Source organism: Dromaius novaehollandiae, chromosome 16 (genome assembly GCF_036370855.1).
Source record: "Dromaius novaehollandiae isolate bDroNov1 chromosome 16, bDroNov1.hap1, whole genome shotgun sequence".
In the NCBI taxonomy this organism is placed as follows: Eukaryota; Metazoa; Chordata; class Aves; order Casuariiformes; family Dromaiidae; genus Dromaius; species Dromaius novaehollandiae.
Genome location: NC_088113.1, coordinates 1,028,576 through 1,050,116, shown reverse-complemented (window position 1 = coordinate 1,050,116; position 21,541 = coordinate 1,028,576). Strand labels below are relative to the sequence as shown.

The 21,541-nt window shown below is 36.1% G+C and overlaps 1 pseudogene; it reads right to left on the bottom strand.

The window, feature by feature from the left end:
* Positions 1-20,593, bottom strand: part of LOC135330159 (gamma-2-syntrophin-like) — a 136,583-nt pseudogene extending 115,990 nt beyond the window's left edge.
* Between the last annotated feature and the right edge of the window lie 948 nt (positions 20,594-21,541).

Genomic DNA, 21,541 nt, shown 5'->3' with positions numbered 1-21,541 from the left:
AATACATGAATTAGGAGGCATCAAATGATACTGTTAGGAGCTAGGCTCAGATTAAACAAAAACAGGTGATTCTTTGTGCAATGAGTAGCAGATCTATAGCGTCTGATGAGAAAAAAAATTTGGATGCTGAAAATCTACATGGGTTCAAGGGGAGACTGGACATGGAAAATAATTCTGTTAACAGCTAATACAAACTACATTTTGCTTCGGAAAACCCTGAATAACTTCAGGCAGGGCAAGTGTTAAGAAAAGCATCATATATTCCTGCCCTATCCTTATCCTTTCCTAGGGATACATTAATGGCTACTTTTGAAAAAAGGATACTAGACTCAGTAGATCTTAGGTCTGAATCAGTACTTATGCAGACAAAATTTCACAGCAATGACACTTGGACAGAAAATTATACTAGTTTTGTATGCAGTTATGAAACAAAATTCTAATACAAGAACTTCATGCCAAAACCAAACTCTAATATTTGTAAAAAACGAAATCTTCTGAAGACATAAATGATAACTTTATGCATGATGAAAACCTAATGTTTTTGTATAATTCAAATATAGAGACAGCTTATTTTACCTCTTAGTTGCCTGTATGTTATGTATAATTTTTCTATTCAGATTAATTTATTTATGGTTTGAGGCTAAAGTGAGGCAGACATCTGTAGCTGTCTTAAGAAACAACCACAAAAATATAGCGTTACAGTTGACTGTATGATAACTGTGTAATATTATTTCTGTATAGGCAAGGAAAACTCTTTAGAAAGTGTTACAAATTATCAATCTGAATCTGAACAGAAAATCTGAAATTCATACTATTTTGTTTTTAACTAGTGTTTTGTTTTACTAATTATATCCTTTAATAATTTTTTATTTATTAAAGCCACTCATTCTGAAGGTTTCCAAAGTACTCGATGTGTACACTATAAAGATCACTTACTCAAATTGTGCTACAAAGCAGAAGTAATTCTGTACCTCTTACAGCAGATAGCATAACAGGCTTTTGGGTCTCTGGTTTCTAGGAGATTAGAGGAAGAATAAGTGGACTGCATGGAACTTCAAGGTGCATTTGAGTAGACAGAATGTAATTATTAAAACTGTAATTGTTCAGGATACCAATATGAAACATTCCTACCTTTGTGGGACCTTTTATTGTTGCAAGTAGACAAGGATTCAATTGTCCAGTTTTCCAAGTGATACTGGCTGTGTAATACCTATCATTATGTTTAAGAATTGGGTTAACATTTTGGGAATGATATTAGCTAGCTTCTAAGCTTTAAGAAACAGATTAAATTGACCAGTATCAAAAGTACCAACATGGAAAGAGAAAACAGATTTTCCTAAGTGCATGGTGGGTAGAAGCAGTTCTGTGACTGTATAGCCTAGCTGTTTCATTTTGACTTAGTTTACTGTGGAGAAATATATATTTTGGAAACAGGCTTTTTCTTTGAAAAGTTAATTTTTAAAAAGACTAGGCCAGTAACATTCTCATTGTTATAAAGTTTTAGCATTGTATGGTCAATACTTCGTCACAAAATTTTATAAAATTAGATGTTCAGTTTTTCCCCTAAATTTACAATCAAGGAATCTTTTAGAGGGAAGCGCAGAAATACACACTCACTGCCAAAGCCCAAATAGGACTATAATTTTCTTAATATTACAGAATAATGGAATTTGCAAGATTAAGATTACTTCTAACACTTCTTATATAGCCCTATAATAATAACAAGAGGTTTCAAGGACCAACATATCTATCATTTCATAAAAAAGTACTGCTACACAGAACTGGAAATTTCAGATGACAGGCAAAAGCCTGTAACAGATGGGTAAGACAAACAAATGGAGAAGTTGAAACAAAGCCTAACTCTGGGCGTAAATCCCACTGCAAAATGATGGGTTCCAATCTTGATATCTCTACTAAATCTGCTATCTGTTTCTGGAAAAACTGAAATCATTGAAAGGTCATAAAATGAAAAGTTAGAAAATGTAGGTGCATAAGATGAATTCTTCCTGTGAATTCTATTTAAGGTTTGAATAGAAATAAAATTCCTAAACACTGTCTCTTTGGTCCAAGAAACCAAAGTCGACTCACAAGAATTAGCATACAGGGATTGTGCGCAGATATGAATGTTGTCTGTGAGTTCATTTCAATTTTTGCGCTTTTGTTCTTGCTGCCAATTAGATATCCAGTGTTAAAAAGCTATTTCCTGGAATTTTATAGGTGCATGGTAGAGAGAACTATAGGATGGACAGGACCCTCTGTGAAAATGAGTCCAGCCACCTGTTAGGGCAGACAGTCAGAGCACAGAACACAACCAGAAGGGTAAATAAAAAAAGCATCTTATTGGTAAAGCCAGTATGTAATTAAAAAAAAAAAGTCCTTTAAATGAAAATGTAGCTTACGGGGGGGGGGGGGGAAAGGAGCAATCCAGAAATCCAGTTGTACATGCCTGAATAAAACCTTTGTCTTGTTCCAAAGCATGGAAACACTGGAGTTCATGGTTGTTGACCATGAACAGGCTTAGATATGTTCAAAGACAATGCAACTGCATTTAAGGAAGCACTTTGCTTTTCATGAAAGACTAACATCAGCAGTCATCACGACAGAAGCAAAAGCAATTTCTAGGCCAAAAAAACCCTTGTAGCTGCAAAAGTGAAAGGGTGGAGTTAAACTAAATTTTGTGGTTAGAAGTAATATTTAGAAGTGATCAACTTGTTTGTTCCTCAGTCACTATCATGCTCATGGAACAACATTTGTTCTGAAGGGAGGCCAGAGCACATTCCAGTGGGTTTATATCTTGTCACAGTACGTAGCTCAGAGACAAGGGCTTTATTTCAGAACAAGATCTTGTTCTGTGCACAAGGGCAAACAACTGCAATGCATAAAAAAGCTGTTCACGATGTGAGTAAGCAGAAAGGATTTTGCCCTAACCTAAGATGCTGACAGGCATAGACCACAGATGAAATCAGACTTGGGCAGGATGCAGTTCAGTACTTATGTCGCTTTCAACAACCTGCAGCTCTCCAAAGCTTTAAGCATGAAAGCAGTACCAAAAATATAGTTGTTAATTAAGCCTGCATTTTTTTGCTTAGATGTAGTCCCAAAAGGTTTTAGAAGCCCTGGGAGAGAGAATTTCAGGGAGAGACAATTTCAGGAGAGCTCTAGACTGAAACAGCACATATAACTAAACAGATTGGGGAGCTTAAAAGATCTCAGTCATCAATATTGAAACAGACAGCAGCAAGGCAAAAACTTTAAAGAACTCCAAGAATGATGCGAGAATATGTTGAAAAACAAATGCAATGCAAACTTGAAAACACAGACACCAAATAGAAGAGCAAGAGATCAGTAACTAGAGAAGAGACTAGTTGGTAACTGGAGGCATAAAGTGGAGGTTGTAACAATTTCCATTGCTACTGAAACTATCCTTTAATACTATGTATTTTTCAAAAAGTTTTTAATCCACTTCTGAAATCTTTCTATGTTGGGAAAAACATGAATTACCCTCCTCATTTTAAGTGTATTTCTCTACAAATAAATCATAAACTCTGGCTCACAGACCTAACTCCTGAGAATGATATAGCTGAAAACAACCAACAGCTTTAATAAAGTTTCTCAAAGAACATCGAGACTTGCCTTATGATACTTTTTAAATGTAATTTGGAGAACTATGTGGTCAAACACCTGTCTTTTAGTTATGAGATAGCTCTTGACATAGGTGACCTATTATGTTCTTTTAAAACACAATGGTTTGATAGAAAAGTTTATCTCTGCATGTGGATGGATACAAATATATAAAAGACTTTTCTACAGATGTGAATGGAGCTTAAGGGCCAATGTCAGAAGCCAATTATAGTTCTAATTTTTGGTGCTGCTTGCTGTCTGTCACTGAACAATCACAGAATTCAGTTTAGTGTTTTGTAGCAGGATTTTACATCCACCCATCAATGTCTACCCATTTTGTCATCATTACCACATTGTCAACATCCAGCACTGGCAGTCGAGGAAGGGGATCCTTCATTATGAAGAGTATTCTATTTGTGCGTTAATGAACAAGGGGAGAGATTTCATGAGGAGGTACTTTAAGCTTTCCACACAATTTGATATAAAGGCATATATTTGGGAGAAGATTCAGTATGTGTATATATATATACTGTGTATATATATAGTACATATATATATATAGTGTGTGTATATATATATATATATTCAGCATATATATATGTAATGATCCTAGGTGGCTATAAAAGTAATATACACAAACAAACACTTCGAAATTTGAGTTCTTTCTAAAAAAGTACGCTCATACAGCAAAGAAAGGCCTTCTAGAAAAGGAGAAATAATTATTTAAACAATTGTTCGTCATGCATTGTGGAAAAAATAATAGGCATTTTACTATCTATTTTGTATCCAAGATAAATCATAACAAGGCTAGGAGATGCTAGCCGGCAGTCTGGTTGTACTATAGTTAGAAAGAAGCAGACAAGAATAAGGGAGTAATTTTAGGGTAAACAACCTGGTAATCACACTGAAAGCCGTGAACATGCCATTGCCACAGCATGCAGAACCTTCCAGAGGGGCAGGCTGTGTGTGCCCCCTTCCCCAGCAACAGCCAATCGCCAGGTGACACGGGAATTTGAGCCAATCAGAACCAGGCATTTTCACCCATAGCTGAAAGTGCTGAGGTTGCCGCGTGGACCCAGCAAAGCGCCCATGGAGGTTGCCGGAGTGCCCAAGGGCACTGGCCCCCCGTGTCCTCCAGGGCCACCTGGTCTGCACCGCCAGGGCAAAGGCAGGTCATAGGAGAAATGTCAACGTTTGGCCCGCCCAAACTCTTCCTGCCACCTCCTCCATTGTAAGGCTGCTGTGTCACTTGTCCATATATCTGTGATTAAACGTGCTTTGGTACCTGAGACCATCTAGTCTCCACATTGCCAGCTCCATCTCAAACCATAACACACTATTAACTTAAGCAAGGTAAGTGGCTAAACAGCAAGCCAGGAAAATGCAAGCAAGGAAATCATTCACTGCTGCATTGTTCATAGTAGTTCAAAGTCTTTGTTGTTTTTATTAGATAAAGAAACTTTATTCCCAGTTCTGTGGTTGTAATCTCCTCTACTGGAAAGAATAACCTCAAAAGGCCATCTTAGATGTTGGAAATAAGGCACCAAATTTTCTCCAAGTGACACGGCAGGGTGACGATACAAAACAAAAGCCAGCCTTAAACAATAATGCAGAATTTACCAGCCAATCCCTTGGGAAATATTCAGGGGAAAGGAAGAAGTGGAACAAAAAGGTACAATAAGAAGAGCTAAAACAAGTCTGTAACCTGTCCCACATGGGTGCAAGGAAAGAAATAGTATGATACAAAAAGGGATAAGAAGATGAAGATACTTAAGATATCAGCCAAATCTTATCTTTTCTTATTGCTGAAGCTGCCACAGGAAGTTATAAGATAAAAAATGATTGAAGAGACAGATGCTGTGAGAATGTAAAATGTAAACGTAAAATGTATCACCAAATGCAGACATCCAGGGCAGAACAAGAATATGTAAAATCCTTTGGTGGGGAGATCACTGCAGACAAGGATTTTCTCAGCTACACCCCTCCACCTGTTCAATCCCAGAGCTTCCTCAGCATATTGCTCTGCATATATTTAATATTCTGCCATATATTGAGATTTCCACCTACACTCACATAACCCTCACTGCTCGCTGATGAGCAGCACACTTCCACTTCCTACTGGATGCAGTCTGCCCTTTGCCCAACACTCTTGCTAGAAATAAGGATTTTAAACTACAGAAGGGACTGCATTTGCCAAAATTCTATCAAGGTGGAAGTCAGAAGAAAAACTATGCCTGGGAGAAAGAGTGTACATGACAGCTGTAACTAGAGATGGTACTGGATTATGATTTATCACTGACTAGTATAGGCACCCATGATAAGGCTAGTAGACTTCACATATCATTCAGCATTTCAGAAGAATTGCAATGCCAATATCTAGGACTGGATTAGAGAGGTTCCTTGTTGCAGTACTTTGTAGTCTGGGATCAAAAAACAAATTATTAAATTTAATTAATTAATTAAATGCCAAAAAACACTGAATTTTGATTGCTTCCTTACTGACTCCTGTTACTACTTACATATGTCCCACAGCCTTTATGAAAGACCATGAGTATCACAAATCTTAAGAAAACAGTGAAGGTTTCACCTAAATTTCACAGCCACTTAAGACTGAATCTGCCATATTCATGTATTTCTAAGGGTTGTTAATACGGCTCTCTCGGGAACTGTAACCACCAGCACCTTACCCTTAACTAGGTAAACTGTTATATAATGCAATGAAAAATAATGTAAAGGCTCTTCCATGTATTGGAGGAGGGTGGAAATCAAAGACCGGTTTTACAACAGAATGTGTTATACTGTTGGTTGTAACATGTTTAGCCTTCAGCAGAAGCTTTTTGCTCAAAGGCTGTCTGTATAAATTTTAGCCCTAAATCCATGTGATTTTTAAAATACTGTTTTATAGTCTTAGAAATAGTTTTATAGTCTTAAAAAGACACTGTAACTTGTCAGGAAGTGGAATAAATTAAGCAGAAAATGGAAATACAGGTCAAGAAACCTCAATAGAGAGAAAAGCATGCAGTAATCCTCTATGGCAACATGTGATGCTTCATTCTCCAGTGCCATGAAAAGGAGGTAAGCTGTAATAAAAGACAGGTAAACAGAAAGCAAGTGAGTACTGTGAATATAAGAGATAGTTGGAACTTTTAACACAGGTTTTTTGTTTGTTTGTTTGTTTTTTTGTACAGGATGTCATCTTTACCCCAAAGCAACATAAAAAATGCAGCTATAAAAATTGACTGAGGCATGCCAGGACCAGTAGAGGTTTGTACAGAGGCAAAGCAGATCTTTTCACATGCAAGCTGAGATCTGGGACAGCTGTAGATGATCCTTGCTAAGTGTAATAAGGTGTTTTTATCAGTTTATGTTGTTATAACTATTTCCATTACTGCAGATCAAAGTCTTAGTTCATTTTTGATAGAGTAAAATGAAGTCACTCATTCTATTTTTAAAGCCTGCCAACCTAAAGGAAGATTATAAAGAAAACTGAACCAGATTGTTCTCAGAGGTGCACAATAAAAAGAGGAGAGGCAACAGTCACCACTGGCAGCAAAGGAAATTCCAGTTGAGTATAATGGGAAATAATTTCACAGTGAAAGTGGTTAAGTACTAGAACAGGCTGCCCTGGTGAGAGATGGTGGAATCTCCATCCTTGGAGATATTATAAACTTGAGTGGACAAGGCCCCAAGCAACCTGAACAAACTTGGAAGCTATCCTTGCTTCCAGTGGGAGGTTGCACTAGATGACTCCACCCCTATCTCAGTGGGAGGTTGAACTGGATGACTCCACAGATCCCTTTCAATCTAAATTATCTTGTGATCTATTCTAATAAGGATGAGTCTGAGAAACCACAGTGTAGTTCATTCTCCAGGGTGTGGTGATCATATTACAGATTTCTCAGTGACAATATTGGTATAAGTATTGGTATAAGTTCACAAGAATCTCCAGGAACTCCCTCACTGAGTTGTAAGATTAATTTGGGACAGGAGCTATCTTTGGTGATAAGAGAAGATTTGAGACTTGGACTGATCCCAGACTGTGAGAGCAACAATATAGATAAAGGCTGTGCAGATCATCTACAAATCTGGATTTTCAGAGTCGCTAATTGTTATTACATATATGGCCCCAGTGGCAATATATAGTTATATTTCTTTCTTTTTCCATTAAGAATAAGCTGATTTCTTTCAAGTAAAAAGACATGCTATAACAAGAGTTACAGCTAAATCCTTCCAGAACACAGCTGTTCTTTAGCTGAATAATTTCAATGGCATTCGCTGTTACATGTTGGCAGGTGTGAAGGCAAAGATGAACAATAGAGGCTGTATCCACCGGTGTCCTGTTCTATCACTAAAGATGCTTATGTTTCCACACAGTCAGATATTCTGCATCTAGCTATCGAAGATTTTTAACTGTTGCACAATCTTTTGCAATATATACAGTAGCAATTTACCAATCCTGACAGTTTGTCATGGCCCCATCTACAACAACAGATTAATTTAAATTTTAATAAAGGATGCATATATCTGTCTGCCTGTTTGCCTGGTTAGCAACACAGAAATACTGATACTGTATTGCTCTCTTTTCTACCTTGTTGGTAAGGGCACTTAACCTCAGCTAGATTCTGACCATATCTCAGGGAGATTTTTTTTTCAGGGATATCTACAGTGTCCCTTTTATTATTCTCCTCTGTACATTTACTACTATTTTTGTCAATGCTAGTTACTTTTTTGCCTTTAATAATAAACCAAATTTATTTTCTGTTTGTCATGCTGATGAATACTCATATTTATTATTTATTTTGTGATATAAACTTCTAACTGTTCTCAAAGTGACAGCAACAGGAGCTTATGATCTTTAATAATATATCCTAAAGCATTATTTGATATCTGTCTTCTAAATATCCAGGCCAGCTTCCCAGAGTATGGAAAATAAATAACAAAAGGCTAAATAATGTATTTCCTCCATACAAAAAATCTAATTTTCAAGAAGAAAAGTCTTTCTTTAATCACCAGCTTGATATTTCCAAATAAATAGAAATGTTAGTTATTAGCTCTTATGGCAGAATGGGCACTGGGCAAACAGTAATATTAGTAGTTACCTAGACAGAAATGTACTTGGGGTATAAAGAAACTTTTAATGCAGACCTATTCTCTAGAGGTTTGCTAAAAGAACGTTCTTTTCTGTCCTTATTCGCACCTGAGTTATAAAGAAAAAAAGTCATAGCAGTCTCATCAGAGATTTAAACAGTACATTCAGATGCTTGTTTCTTTCTTTCTTCTTTTTTTTTTTTTTTTTTTTTTTTGGATCAACAAAACAACCAGTCTTGCTATTTTTTGTCCCTATTCACCTACCTTATCTCGATGTGGCAAACTCCAGCTAAGACAAGACCTGTGAAACTGGATTGTGTGCCCAGAATGTGAAGCTTTTGTTATTCTAATTATATTAGTCTTCCAAAAGCCTCTGAAGAGTCTTCTTCCAATTAACAAGCCAAGAGCCTGCATCAGAAACCTATTTGTTCTACCACTGATCAAGTCAGACAATTCAGCTCTGTGGGAGGGACTGATTAATAGTGATAAAAAGCTAAATGCATTTTTTTTTCTTACTTTGCAAGTGGACTTAGCAGGGAATAGACACAGAAAGGTAATAGAAAGGAAAAGAAAAAATGTTTATGAAAAGTGGAGAGGCATAAAACTGGGCTGACAGCAGGAGAAGTAAGATAGCACTTACTAGATAGTAAGATAGTGAGGCACTAGCAATATATGGGAAACTAATTTTAACAAGTGGACAAGCAAAAAATTACAGAAATATCACATCTTAGTAAAGCACATCGTATTATGAAAGCATAGAAACAAATGCCGTCCTGTTTCTCCTTTAACTGATAATGGATTCTTTCCCTAGCTACCATACAACCAATTTGCTTCTGTGGGTATTGTTAAACTATTCATCCTGAAAAAAAATTACCTGTTTTTCTGTCAGTATTTTCAAATTTTGCTTCTATGAATGATTCTCCCATACATTCTCCTTTTTCCTACCAATGAGAACCCTGTGAAGTAAGTCACAAAGACTTGTTTGGAGTGCTTGGACTTTCCAAATCTGAATGACTGAAACATTTTGTTGGAAGGAACACATATTTAATAACATCTCTATATATCAAATAATATATAATCAAACACTGAGAACATATTATTTCCCACAGTGGTTCCACTTCTGGAAGGATTTTTTTACATATTTAAAAGCCATCTTTTCTATTGTGTAGAATCTGGTATCAAAATGCAAAGACAACTCTTTCTTTACCTATTTCTTCTATACATACCTTGAATTCCACAAACCACATTCCTCTCCCTTATTATTTTACATCCAAGTCAAATGTCTAGTGAAATGGGCTAGTGAAATGGGATGAACTGCCATCAAATTACAGAAAACCAGCTCTACATTTTCTCATGAACAGGTGAACAGCTTTCTCAGTGTTTAAAAATGTATGGCAGAGACAAAATACGAAACAAGTACAGGTCAAGATGATGCTAGTAGAAGTAATTTACTCTTAGTAGTATTTTACAGTGAGAGGACCTGCCTTTTATCTGTACAATCAATGTGAGATGCTTATGGAGCAATCTGTGTTGCTGAAAGTCCAACCCACCCCAGTGGCTTGTGTAGTCTTCTGTATTGCACAAGCTCAATGAACTGGTCGGCCCCATGGAGGCTGGAAGTATATGAGAAAGAACTGATAGCGGAGCAGAACAGGTAACATGGAATGCTTTCCACAAAACTGGCTAGAGAATTAAGTACTGTCACAAGTAGACACAGAACTTTCAATATTTTCCCATTCACATATTCCACCTACGAAAAGCAACTCTAAAAGCAGAAGTTTTTTTCCTCCTACATATCTGAGATGATTACATAAAGAAAGCAAATGAGTTATTTCTATTTTTGTTATAAAGGAAATAGTGTGATGAATGGCTGTGTGCAAAATACAGATTAACTATGAATAATAAATAATAAAGGCAAAGTGTAGAAAGGAGGAGAATAAATCAGTAAGACAATGTGATTGTCTATAACTGCTATAGAAATGCCTTTCAGGTTACAATTTTCTATTAATATATTGAATTATACATAGTCATATAGAGGACAAGCAAAATTATTTTCTTGAAACACTTAAAACATTTAGCTCTTCTGAATTTTTCTTCAAAATTTTAGAGTTACCAAAGAGAGTGCTAGAGGACTTCCAGCTATTTCACCCTGATTTCAAATTCTGCCTTTGAGTTCCTATATACTGGTAATTTATAGTCTGTAAAAACTAAAATGCTCATCTTTACATTACACTCAATTGGCATTTATTTTAAAAACTAATGCTCCAAAAGTTTCTATTTGGTCCAAAGTAAACCAAAGCAAATATTGCCACGAAGCCTTGATTTAATCCATTTTTCTCATTTGAGTTTGACAACAGAAACTCATGCAGATTGAAGATAACACTTTCAAGAAGGGACAACTTGAGGAGATCTTGAAAGGCCCATAGAAAAGCAACAGGTAAGAGCTTTGTAATTTACATTTTAGAGTCTTCAGCAACAAAACCTACAAAAAACTTGAGGAAAACTTAAGGATAACTTAGGATTAATGTAAACAATCAATAAATATTGTAATAGTAATAATATTGTAATATTGTAATAATATCATAAACAAATGATAAAGATTAAGATTTTCAAAACAATTCAGTTTTTCAATTTATAATTTCTATTATATAAATTCAATGCATTTGTTTAAAAAAAAAACCCACCAATTATAGCAATATGGAGAAAAATAGTGAGGAAAATATCCTGTCCATTAAAGGAAACAAGGAAAAAGTTCAGCCGTAACATCAAAATAACATGTGAAGATGAGAATTAAATGAATTTAGAAAAGTACAAAGCTATAGGCTCTACCACAGTATAGGCAACTGGACAGGTTGAGGAAGACCCAGTTGTTTGTGTACGATCACCTGATGTTTCAGTGTTTTCCTGGAAAGGTCAGCTTGGCAGAATTACCATGTTGCCTACAAACAGTGCAATGAGGAAGAATTCCTTCTTAATGAACTTCATATCTAGAGCCACATAGTACTTTGCAACTCAAACCTGGATTGCCATCTGACCTGTATATGAAACTCCCTCACTTCTACACATTAATGCTACTTCTATATACTGGAAAAGCTGTTTACTTTCTGACGTAGTCCCAGGCTATGCCCTTATCTCTAGGCTTACCTACTTTTAATTGTTACTCGTCATGAAATACAACCTAGGATCTTCAGCTCATTTCGTACACAGTGGCTACATGTCAGAGCTCTGGTACACTACATTGACTCTTACTTTCCAGAACTTTTTTCAAAATCCTACTTCTTATCTTAAAACTCCAAGTATTATCAGAGCCTGTTTTCCTGTCCTGTCTTCTTCCAGGAAATGCTACTTAGGGGACACATAAAATGTAGCAGTAAAGTGCATCAGGCTTGCTTTTTTGCTCAATGAAAGATGATCAATACAGATACAGATTTGATACTTCTTTTTTTTCCTCAGATGCAACTAGCCTGTGCTAATTCAGTCAAGAACTATCTCAGAATAGGATGAATTTCTATTCTTTTTCAATGAAAGAAAATTTATACAAAAGGCATCTAGATGCCACCAAGACCAGAGCCATCATGTATGCTTATATGTACAGACACCATGAATTGCAGCCATAAAACATTTTACTATGACTTTTGTAACCACAGTTTGCATACAACTTCTCAGTGCTACCAATAATGTCTGTAGTTAAAGTCTGCACCTTTTCATGTTTCTCAGTGAAGTGGAAAGTATACACAAGCTGACAATTTTTGGCTCAGGCTTGTATTTATTTCAGCAAACCAACTGGAATGTGACATGCCTTTCACTTCACTAAGTGTTCTTCCACTAGCTGCCCACTGATGCAGTCTTTTTGCACATTTTTAAAAGCAAGTCACGTTCCATTGAATTACACAGACAAGGTTTGAAACCAGTATATAGTTTCTAACTTCTAAAAGCTGTTTGTTTTTGTGTGATATTAAACAAAAAATACAGATATTTACTGTAGCAGAAATTTATGTATGTATGTGTTACATAAGCAGGCTCTCACTCTCGCTCTCATATGCACACACATGTATACGTGCATGCGTGCGTGCGTGTGTGTATGCATATACAGATACCCCTATATACTTTTAGGCTCTTAATCCTCAACAGGATATCATAAACTTACATGATAACTCCTAGTGCTAGATTTTATGTTCAGATGAAATGTGCCATATAACAAATAGACAAAAGACTCCCTTTTTGCCCTCCCTCTGAGGAGGCTGCCATGCATTGTTCTAGCGAATACCAGCATGGTTCATGAAATTTATTTTACTCAGTAAATTTGGGATATCTACACTTAGATTTAAGAGGAACACTTTCATATGAGGAAATAAAAGATGCTATTTGAAGATGTCCAAAACACAGATGCCATTGTTGTACTCATTATACAAAATGTCTCTAGATTTTCTAGCAACAATATTAAATGGTGATACAGAAGACTTTTCTATAGCTTAAGGACACCACATGCTTTAGAAAAACTTTGTAACTGAATTTGGGTTAAAAAAAAAAAAAAAAAAAAAAAAAAAAAAAAAAAAACACCACCATATATATGCTGGCACTGAGTAAGCTCCATCTGTGGCTGAAGAAGAATTAAAATGAAGCAAGTAAGTATCTGTCAAGTGTTCTCCCAGCCAGCTCTATGCCCTTGAACAGACAATTGTTGATACTTGATGCATCAATGAAGAAAAGTCCTTGTATTAGTTTACTCTTAAAATGCTTTCAGTTGGAAATACAGCTTTTTCTTGCTTTTATTTTTTTTCATTTAATAAGCTAACGATATTTGGTGGAAGAATACTGTACTCTCAATATTTATAGATTTTTAATTTCTTGTAATGTCATGTCAGAATAAAGGACACATACCATCTTGTAGATAAAAAAATAAGTTCTTACCTACAAGAATCCAAATATGCACAAAAGAAATATTGATCATTACATATTTTCTATTACCGAATAACATATCTCGCACTCCAATAGCATATTCTGATCTCTGTAGAAGACATTAAAATATACAGTCAAAAACATAGAAATCTAGAAGCACTTACATTTGCACTGTGATCACTTCCACTAACACAGACGACATCTTGTTTTTGAATTGTTAATACCTCTTTTGTAAGCTTCAGTCGGATGTCATAGGCATTTTCAGATACTTCATCATACAACAATGCAATACCAGTTTTAGTCTGCGAAAACAAGGCACAGAAATAGAAACAAAGATTTTAATTATGTGAACACTTCATAATGATAAAAAATAACCTCTATCCGATTCAATACACAAAATGCATATAAATAAGCATTCTTTATAAAAAGTGGAAAACTGGTTTGCTTTTTAGGCTTCAAATGGATTAAACATAAAAAGCCTCTTCTGTACTGTAAAAAGACAGCTAAATGGTCTTTGAAGTAGGTATTAATATATAAAAAAATATTCCCCATTGTACTGTTCAACAAAGGATTTTTTTGCTGTAGAAAATTCTGTTTATTTTTAGTCATACAACTTACTATTAATTTGTATTAGAAGCAAAATGTATGTACATACATATATATACATGTATGTATGCACTTTTCAGTTTCAACAAGAGGTGGAGAAGTGTAATATTGTTACTGACTCAAAGATGTTCCTTCCACTGTCTCAGGAAAAAAATCTGTATCCTTCATAAATGCCACCTTTAAGATAGAGTTCTATTGTGGTACAAAACTGTTTTCATACAGTAAACCACACATATACACACTGCAAACATATAGGTGTTAAAGGTTTCAATTTGTTTAAGTCAAATGGACATGTATTTCTGAAGTTACATCATCACCAGAATATTACATACTAAAGTCTATCGGTAGTCAAGTATGTTTGTATTAAAAAAAGGTAAAATCTAAAAGATAGCTTGTAGCCAGAAGAAATGATTATCCTCAAAGTTCTCTACATGACTAATAGAAAAGAAAATCTGTTTTGACTTTTGGTTTTCTTACATATGCACAGATTTCCTACTAAACTGGAATTCAGAATGCTATAGTTAGTTGTTAAAATAAGCAGGCTAGTATAATTTCAGAACTTTACAACTGTTGCACAGAAGAGAAAGATTATAGCACCTGTTCTGAAAACAGATGATCATATTGGAGAGTAATATTTGTTTATTAATTTGTATCTGTAACATCAGACCACTGTGCACTTTCTCTGTGCAAGTGAAGAAATCAAGCACAACTTAAGGTTTATAGCTACAGTGTTGTTTTTTTCTTAAGACTGTTTTAAATCAAGTCATTCACCTTCATATTTTGTTTTTATTTTGTTAAATAGCAGACTGAGTAAAGAACAGAGTAATGGAATTAAAGAAGAAACATGCCCTGTGCACTGGATGGATGCTCCTCAACTGATTTAAAAGTAAAATAAAAAAAATGGCACATAACCTTAAAACAATATTTTCATTACTATAAAGATTAAGCAGAGAGCTCTTTGGTGATTGTTAGTAAAACCTTTTGGTCTTTAAAGGCGGGATCAGTTCAAGCTTAGGGCACTTATATTTTGATGTCATGTAGCTCTATGCAGAAAGAAAGTGCCAAAGCATCCATTATAGTCCATGGAAATGGAAAACCGCCTAGACAGCAATTCAATATACCCTTACATAGCAGTTGCTCAGTTGAATTGCTCATAAGGTTCTCATTAGTGCCCCATGTAGGCCACTGCTGCCATTTAACACACTTAGGATATCCAAGACAATCTAAACATGTATGTGGCCCTATGGGAAACCCAGGTGCTTCTAGCTGGAGGCTTGGCCAGATCTCCATGATTATAATGACATGCAGACACCTATCATACTAGTAGATATCTACCTGTAGATATTTTAAGCTTGAAATTAATCTCGCCACAAAGGTTTACAATGTAGAATTTCCCATCTAGGCCAGCCATTTGGATTCTGTAAAGCCAGTGGTGAGAAATAAACACTTCCGGAGCATGATTTATCTGATCTCTTCTACAGACCCATCTAGAATGAAACAAATTGCATCACAGCTCTCTATTTCAACTTAGAAAATAAATATAAATGACAACCCAGACACAGGTGTCTAATTCTGGACAGATGAATCTTGTCCCTAGTGTCTGCTAGGAATGCCTAAAGGAAAAAAAATGTTCAGTGTCATGTGTAAACTTTAATTATTCTCATTTGTTTGTAAACTGACATTACTTTATATTCACAAACTTTCAACATTTTAAAATTTCTAGTATGATCGGATGATTTATCAATACAATTTTATAAATGACAGGATATGAAAACTGTGTCAACACCATCTCCTTAACAGCTACGGTACAGAAGAGCAAATATTTTCAAACAGTAGAATTCCCTTGCAAAATCAGCTTACCCAAATTTTGCTCCCATTCAAAGGTTCTGCATCACTACTTCACCCAGCCCGGCAATCATTGTTACTTTTGCTGATATGCCAGATTATGCTTTACAGAAACATCTTGAGAGAACAGAACACTTTATATAATCTAAAATCAGAACATTCTACCGGCCAGCAATTGTTGCACATGTTTAGAAGTAACACAATAAAAAAAAAAACAACAACAGAACTTTTACCTGTAACAGCCCATGAAATAATGAATGAAACATGTAGAGTGATTAAATATTGTAGTGCTTTCTATCATGCTATTTAAACTAAAAGTCTCACTGAAATTCATCTATTCCTATTAAAATGAATACCTACTTCACACCATCTAACTTTCAGTGTGATCTAAGATGACAAACAGCAATACCATATTTACTTTCAGAATCAATAAAATAAATCTAGATTTCTCTCAGCCTTTCAATTATGCCTTTTTAGATCATTATAAATGGCTGTGAATTAGAATTCAGAACATTCACCTGTTCCTTCTTTGTATTAAAGAGGTGTTACAAGTAACTCCACATTCATTAGGCAAATTCCAGTATGGACAAAGTGCTTCTTCAAACAAGACTATTTTAATGGCAATTTAGTTTTTGCATGTACTTGTATATACAACATTTAATCTATGCTGGATTTGTCTTGATTTCTCTTTTAAAAAGTTTCTTTATAAAGTAACTGTTCCAATAACTGGTATCAGAAAGTGAGATTTGAAGAGTAGAAGTATCTCCTAAAAATGACATAGTAATGTTAGAGACCATACACCAAATTTGTATGTGCTTTGTAATAAAAGAATGCACAAAGTGCCTAGAGAGTTGCATCTCAATAGGACTTAGGTGCTTATAGTGAGAAGTAAAGGAATATGTGTTTAAATTCATTTGGGCAGATAAGGAAATTAAATGTTGGTTGCCGTACCAATACATACTGTACTGATAAGTTTTCTAGACATTGGCCTCAGGAAAAGAAAAGGGGTTTGTGTATGTATGTGTGTGCAGAGAGAGGAAAAGAAAAGAGAGCACAGTAGCATACACATCACATTAGTCGTGACATTTAAGAAAGCTTAGTCACTATTCTGTCTTTGAAAGAAGAAACACTGAGGCTTACTTTCTTAAGCAAGCTCAAAAACTGTTAATACCACACAGAAGAAAACAGCACTTTCTAGATGGAGCTAGAATTGTAGATACATCCTTTTATCAAACTTCTATTGTTCACTACTCAGGGCAGGTCCTCTCTGTCAGTGTACTTGCTTTAGAGTGCTCCCTGTTCAGTGTAGTATTTTGGGACCCTACTCAAACTATCGTAATTCTTTCAGTGCACTGTATCTGCAGCCTAAACGTCACAGCTGTGAATTCTGTTTCAGAGTAGACATCTAGGGGCCAAACTTTGGTCTTAATGGCATAAGCATTTGTCTTCAGTACTTTAATGTTGAAAAAGCTTGCAAAAAATAAGGCAGACATAAATGTAAAAGTGTTATTGAGGTGTATTCCGTCTTCTTTTACAGAAACTGTTTACTTGTTTACATATAATTGATTTTCAAATGTAATACTGAATTAGAGCAATAGTTTTCAGGCTTTTTATGCTAGTGAATATTTGACATAAAAAAAAGTTTAAAACTCTTTTACAGAGATTTAGATTGCAGAAGTTCTCAGTAACTCAAAACTTCTCTCTCTTCCTTCCCTCTGCCTAAATGGCTTTTATCATTTGTCGTCACTATTTTGGCCAACTGAATAGAGGCGTCAGTGTCTTTAGACCTGCATGAAAATTTATTCTAAGGAGTTTCCCTTGCTGTATCTAAAAAATACTCTGCTCTAGTCCATTGAGTCACACTGATCCTCCAGCAGAAATTACCATTGGCTGGTTCTTATGCTTAATAAATATATTTATAGCTTCAATAGCACAGCAGTTTAATTTTCAACTGCCAAAAATACATTTCTAAATAAGCTTTCTTCATTTGTAAAAAAAATTCTTTTAGCATCATACTTGAACTTAAATTTAACTTTTTAAAGTGAAATAAATAAAAATATTTTATCAATAATCCTTATATCTCAGAAACAGTGATTAAATTCTTTAATCCAATTATGAAGGTTTTCCTGAAAACTTAACTCTGTTGAAATTTCATATCTGTGGTTTACTGATGTTTGGGAGGACATGTGAGAAGTGGGGTCACTAATTTTTATCCTATGTCACTTTAAATTAAGCAGAGACAGAACTTTAGGTTTGCTGTCTGCCCCACAGTGCTCTCACCACTAAGTTAAGGAAGACTTAAATTTACTCTCTCATAACTGTTCTGATATATTTTATACACAACTTCCACTATTGCGATCAAAAGACAAAGGAAGGCATTTTCTTGGAACAGGAGAGAATTCAAATTTGAAATGACCTTGACTAATACAAAAAAGATTTAAAAAAATGGGATGAAGCACCACAGAAGAAAGTGGAAGGTACTACACTCTAGGAATAATAATCAATTGCATGTAATTGGGAAAACTTGTACCACTCCTTCAAGAAAGGAAACAGGCAATATTAGTGTACTATCTTGTTGCAATAAAGGCAAACACAGATCATTTCTGTGGCTCTACTTTTGGTTCTCTCCAACTGATTTGCTTCCCTCCCCGCAACAAAAAACAGTGCCCAAAAGTGAACATAGCACTCTGGCTTTGTAGTACAGAATGTTCCCTCACAGTGCTGAATACAAGGGAAGATTATTTCATGTCCGTGAAGTAATCCATTACCACAGGTTGCATTTAATGCATCCCAGTAAATTTTCTTTTTATACATTATGACAGTGCTGATTCATGGCCGCACTAGAGAAAAGAGATAACGAACTGAAAAGAGTCAAGAACAAAAAATTAAAAATTACCAGAGATCTGTAATTCTGCATGAATTAGGGTTGTTTACCTTAAAGACAGAACGGCAGGGGAGATGATGACAGTTTTAAAGTCATATTACAAAGACAAACGGAACAATCCAGTAAGGAAAAAAAAAAACCTCCTTTCTTTAGCATACTCCTACTGCAAATAAACTGAAGTCCTCAGATTGCTGGGACAGATTATGGATTTTCATCTCTGAGGGATTCTGAGAAAAAATTGAACATCTGTCTGAATTGTAGAGGTACTAATCCTCTTACATGGCAAAAATCTTGGACAGAATGATTTCTTTCAGATCTGTTTGTCTATGAAACTAATGTTTAGAGTTATGACTTCTTGCATATGACTGGAATCGTGCATTCTTGAAGAACTCTGGCTTTAAAAGGGTATCTACATTGAAAAACTTGTTGCTGTTACAGGAGAGACATGAAAAATAACTAGAAGACCTAAAGAAGTTTTTCATTTAAGGACCTAAAAATGGATTTGTGGCATTCAAAATAGAATAGGTTAATATTAATAATTTTCACACCAATTAATCTGAAGGAAGACTGTACCCTAAAGAGAACTGTAACTTTGTCTTTCATGACTAGAAGATAATTCCAGGTTTAAGAGGCTTTGAGTGAGAACATAAATACAGGCTTTTTGATGGACCAACATGGAATAAAAGGATAAGGACAGCAGATATGTAGGGATTATAATGATAATGAAGTCCTTAAACAGATTGTTTGGATAGATTATGGTTCCCTAATACTAGGGGTTTCTGAGAACAAGTTACAAAACCATCTGTAAAAATGCTAACCATTGGATGCCCAAACGGTATGGACTTTTCCCATATCTCAAAGAGTAACTCAAAACTGCTGTAGATCAGGAGGTAAAATGCTGTTTTACAATCACAGAATCATTCAGGTTGAAAGGGAACTTGGGAGGTTTGAAGCTCAATCTCCTGTTCAGATCAGAGTCAGCTCTGAGATCAGACCAGGCTGAAAACTTCTCTAAGGATGGAAACTACACAACCTCTCTGGGCAACCCACTCCACTGCTTGGCTGTCCTCCTGGGGAAAAAGCTTCCCCTTGTATCAGGTCTGAACCTCTCTTTTCAATTTTTGCGTGTTGTCTCTCATACTCCCATCATGCACAACTGTGAAGAGCCCAGCTCTGTCTTCTTGATACTCTCTCATAGGTACAGGGGGGGGCTGCTATTAGCTGCCTTGAAGCCATCTCTTCTACAGTCTGAACCAGACATGAGATTAAAATTCAAAGTTGTTCCAAAACACAGGTGCTCTGTCAGAGAGTACCAGTGGGTTCTGATGGAGGTTTTTTTCTGAGCTCCTATCCCCTCCCAGTCAACGACTTAATCAGGCTGTGCTTTTAACAGGAAATACTGAAGACAGGGAAAACAGGAGGGAGCTCAAATTTCCAGACACCGTTCTGCTCTAAATTCCTATTGCTCACCATCACCAGTGCCACAACTGTCCAGTTTCCATGTACAGAGGAGCACAGCAGTGCCTTTACATGCTAGGCCCAAGGATATCACCAGGGGCCCTTACTGCTTACCCAACCGCAGAGTCCAAAGGCCAGGGCTGTGCTGGACACTCTTACACACTCTACCTTGTGCTTGGGTCTGAGGACCATGCCCAGGGCCTCTCCCCGCACACACACATAGCTCACTGCCAGCTGCTTCTGCTTCCGCTCTAAGTGAGCACAGCAACTGCAGTGGTGACCGCAGCACCAGCGTCTTGCGCTACCCCTTGCACAAGAGGTGGCTGCCTGCCCCAGCAGTTCAGTCCTTTGGCCTTCGCCTGTGGCTGAGGCAAGACTACTCCCTTCCCCTACAGCTGCTCTCAGTTTGAATCTATGTACCCCTTCCACCCTCCATGCAGAAGCTGCCCCTTTTCCCAGCCAGCCCCCTTTACTTTGCCTTTACATCCATGAAGAACAGCAAGGTAGCACTGAAAGCCCATGGGTTTACAGCCTGCTGCATAGACAGAGGAAGAGCACCGTCAATGCAACTTCCAGAAGAGGGTACACCGAAAGTGAGTTGTAACAGGCAGCCGTGATGTAAGAACTTATTTGACTGAATAAGGTGGAACTGCCCACAGCACAGCCTTGCCCCAAAACTGCAACCTATATAGAAATGCAAACTCCCATGTAGCTCAATGATACAGTGTGTGGGTGTGCACTGTGAGCTATAGCTTAGAAACTGCACCCATTAGGATAATAAATATTCTGAAAAGTAGAATGACATTCTACTGGAATAAATCCTGAGAGAAAAATACAGCAATATGGTGTTTGAAAGAACAACACAGATTTGTAATAGAAAATGTATTTTCCTCTATGTGATGATGCAAAACTCAGAATTATAACTGTTTTGCACAGATAAAAGCATTTAATAGCATAAAAAAGATGAGGAATTTAAAATGCTAATTCTGTCAATGACTTTTACAAGAGCACCACATTTATGTAAACTTCAGCATAACTGAGTTCTGCATATGTTGAAATGTTTTGTTAGAACAAGGGTGATGTGAGCACTAAGCACCTACTTGCCTGAGCCACAGAAAATGTTGAGTCCCTGATAATCAT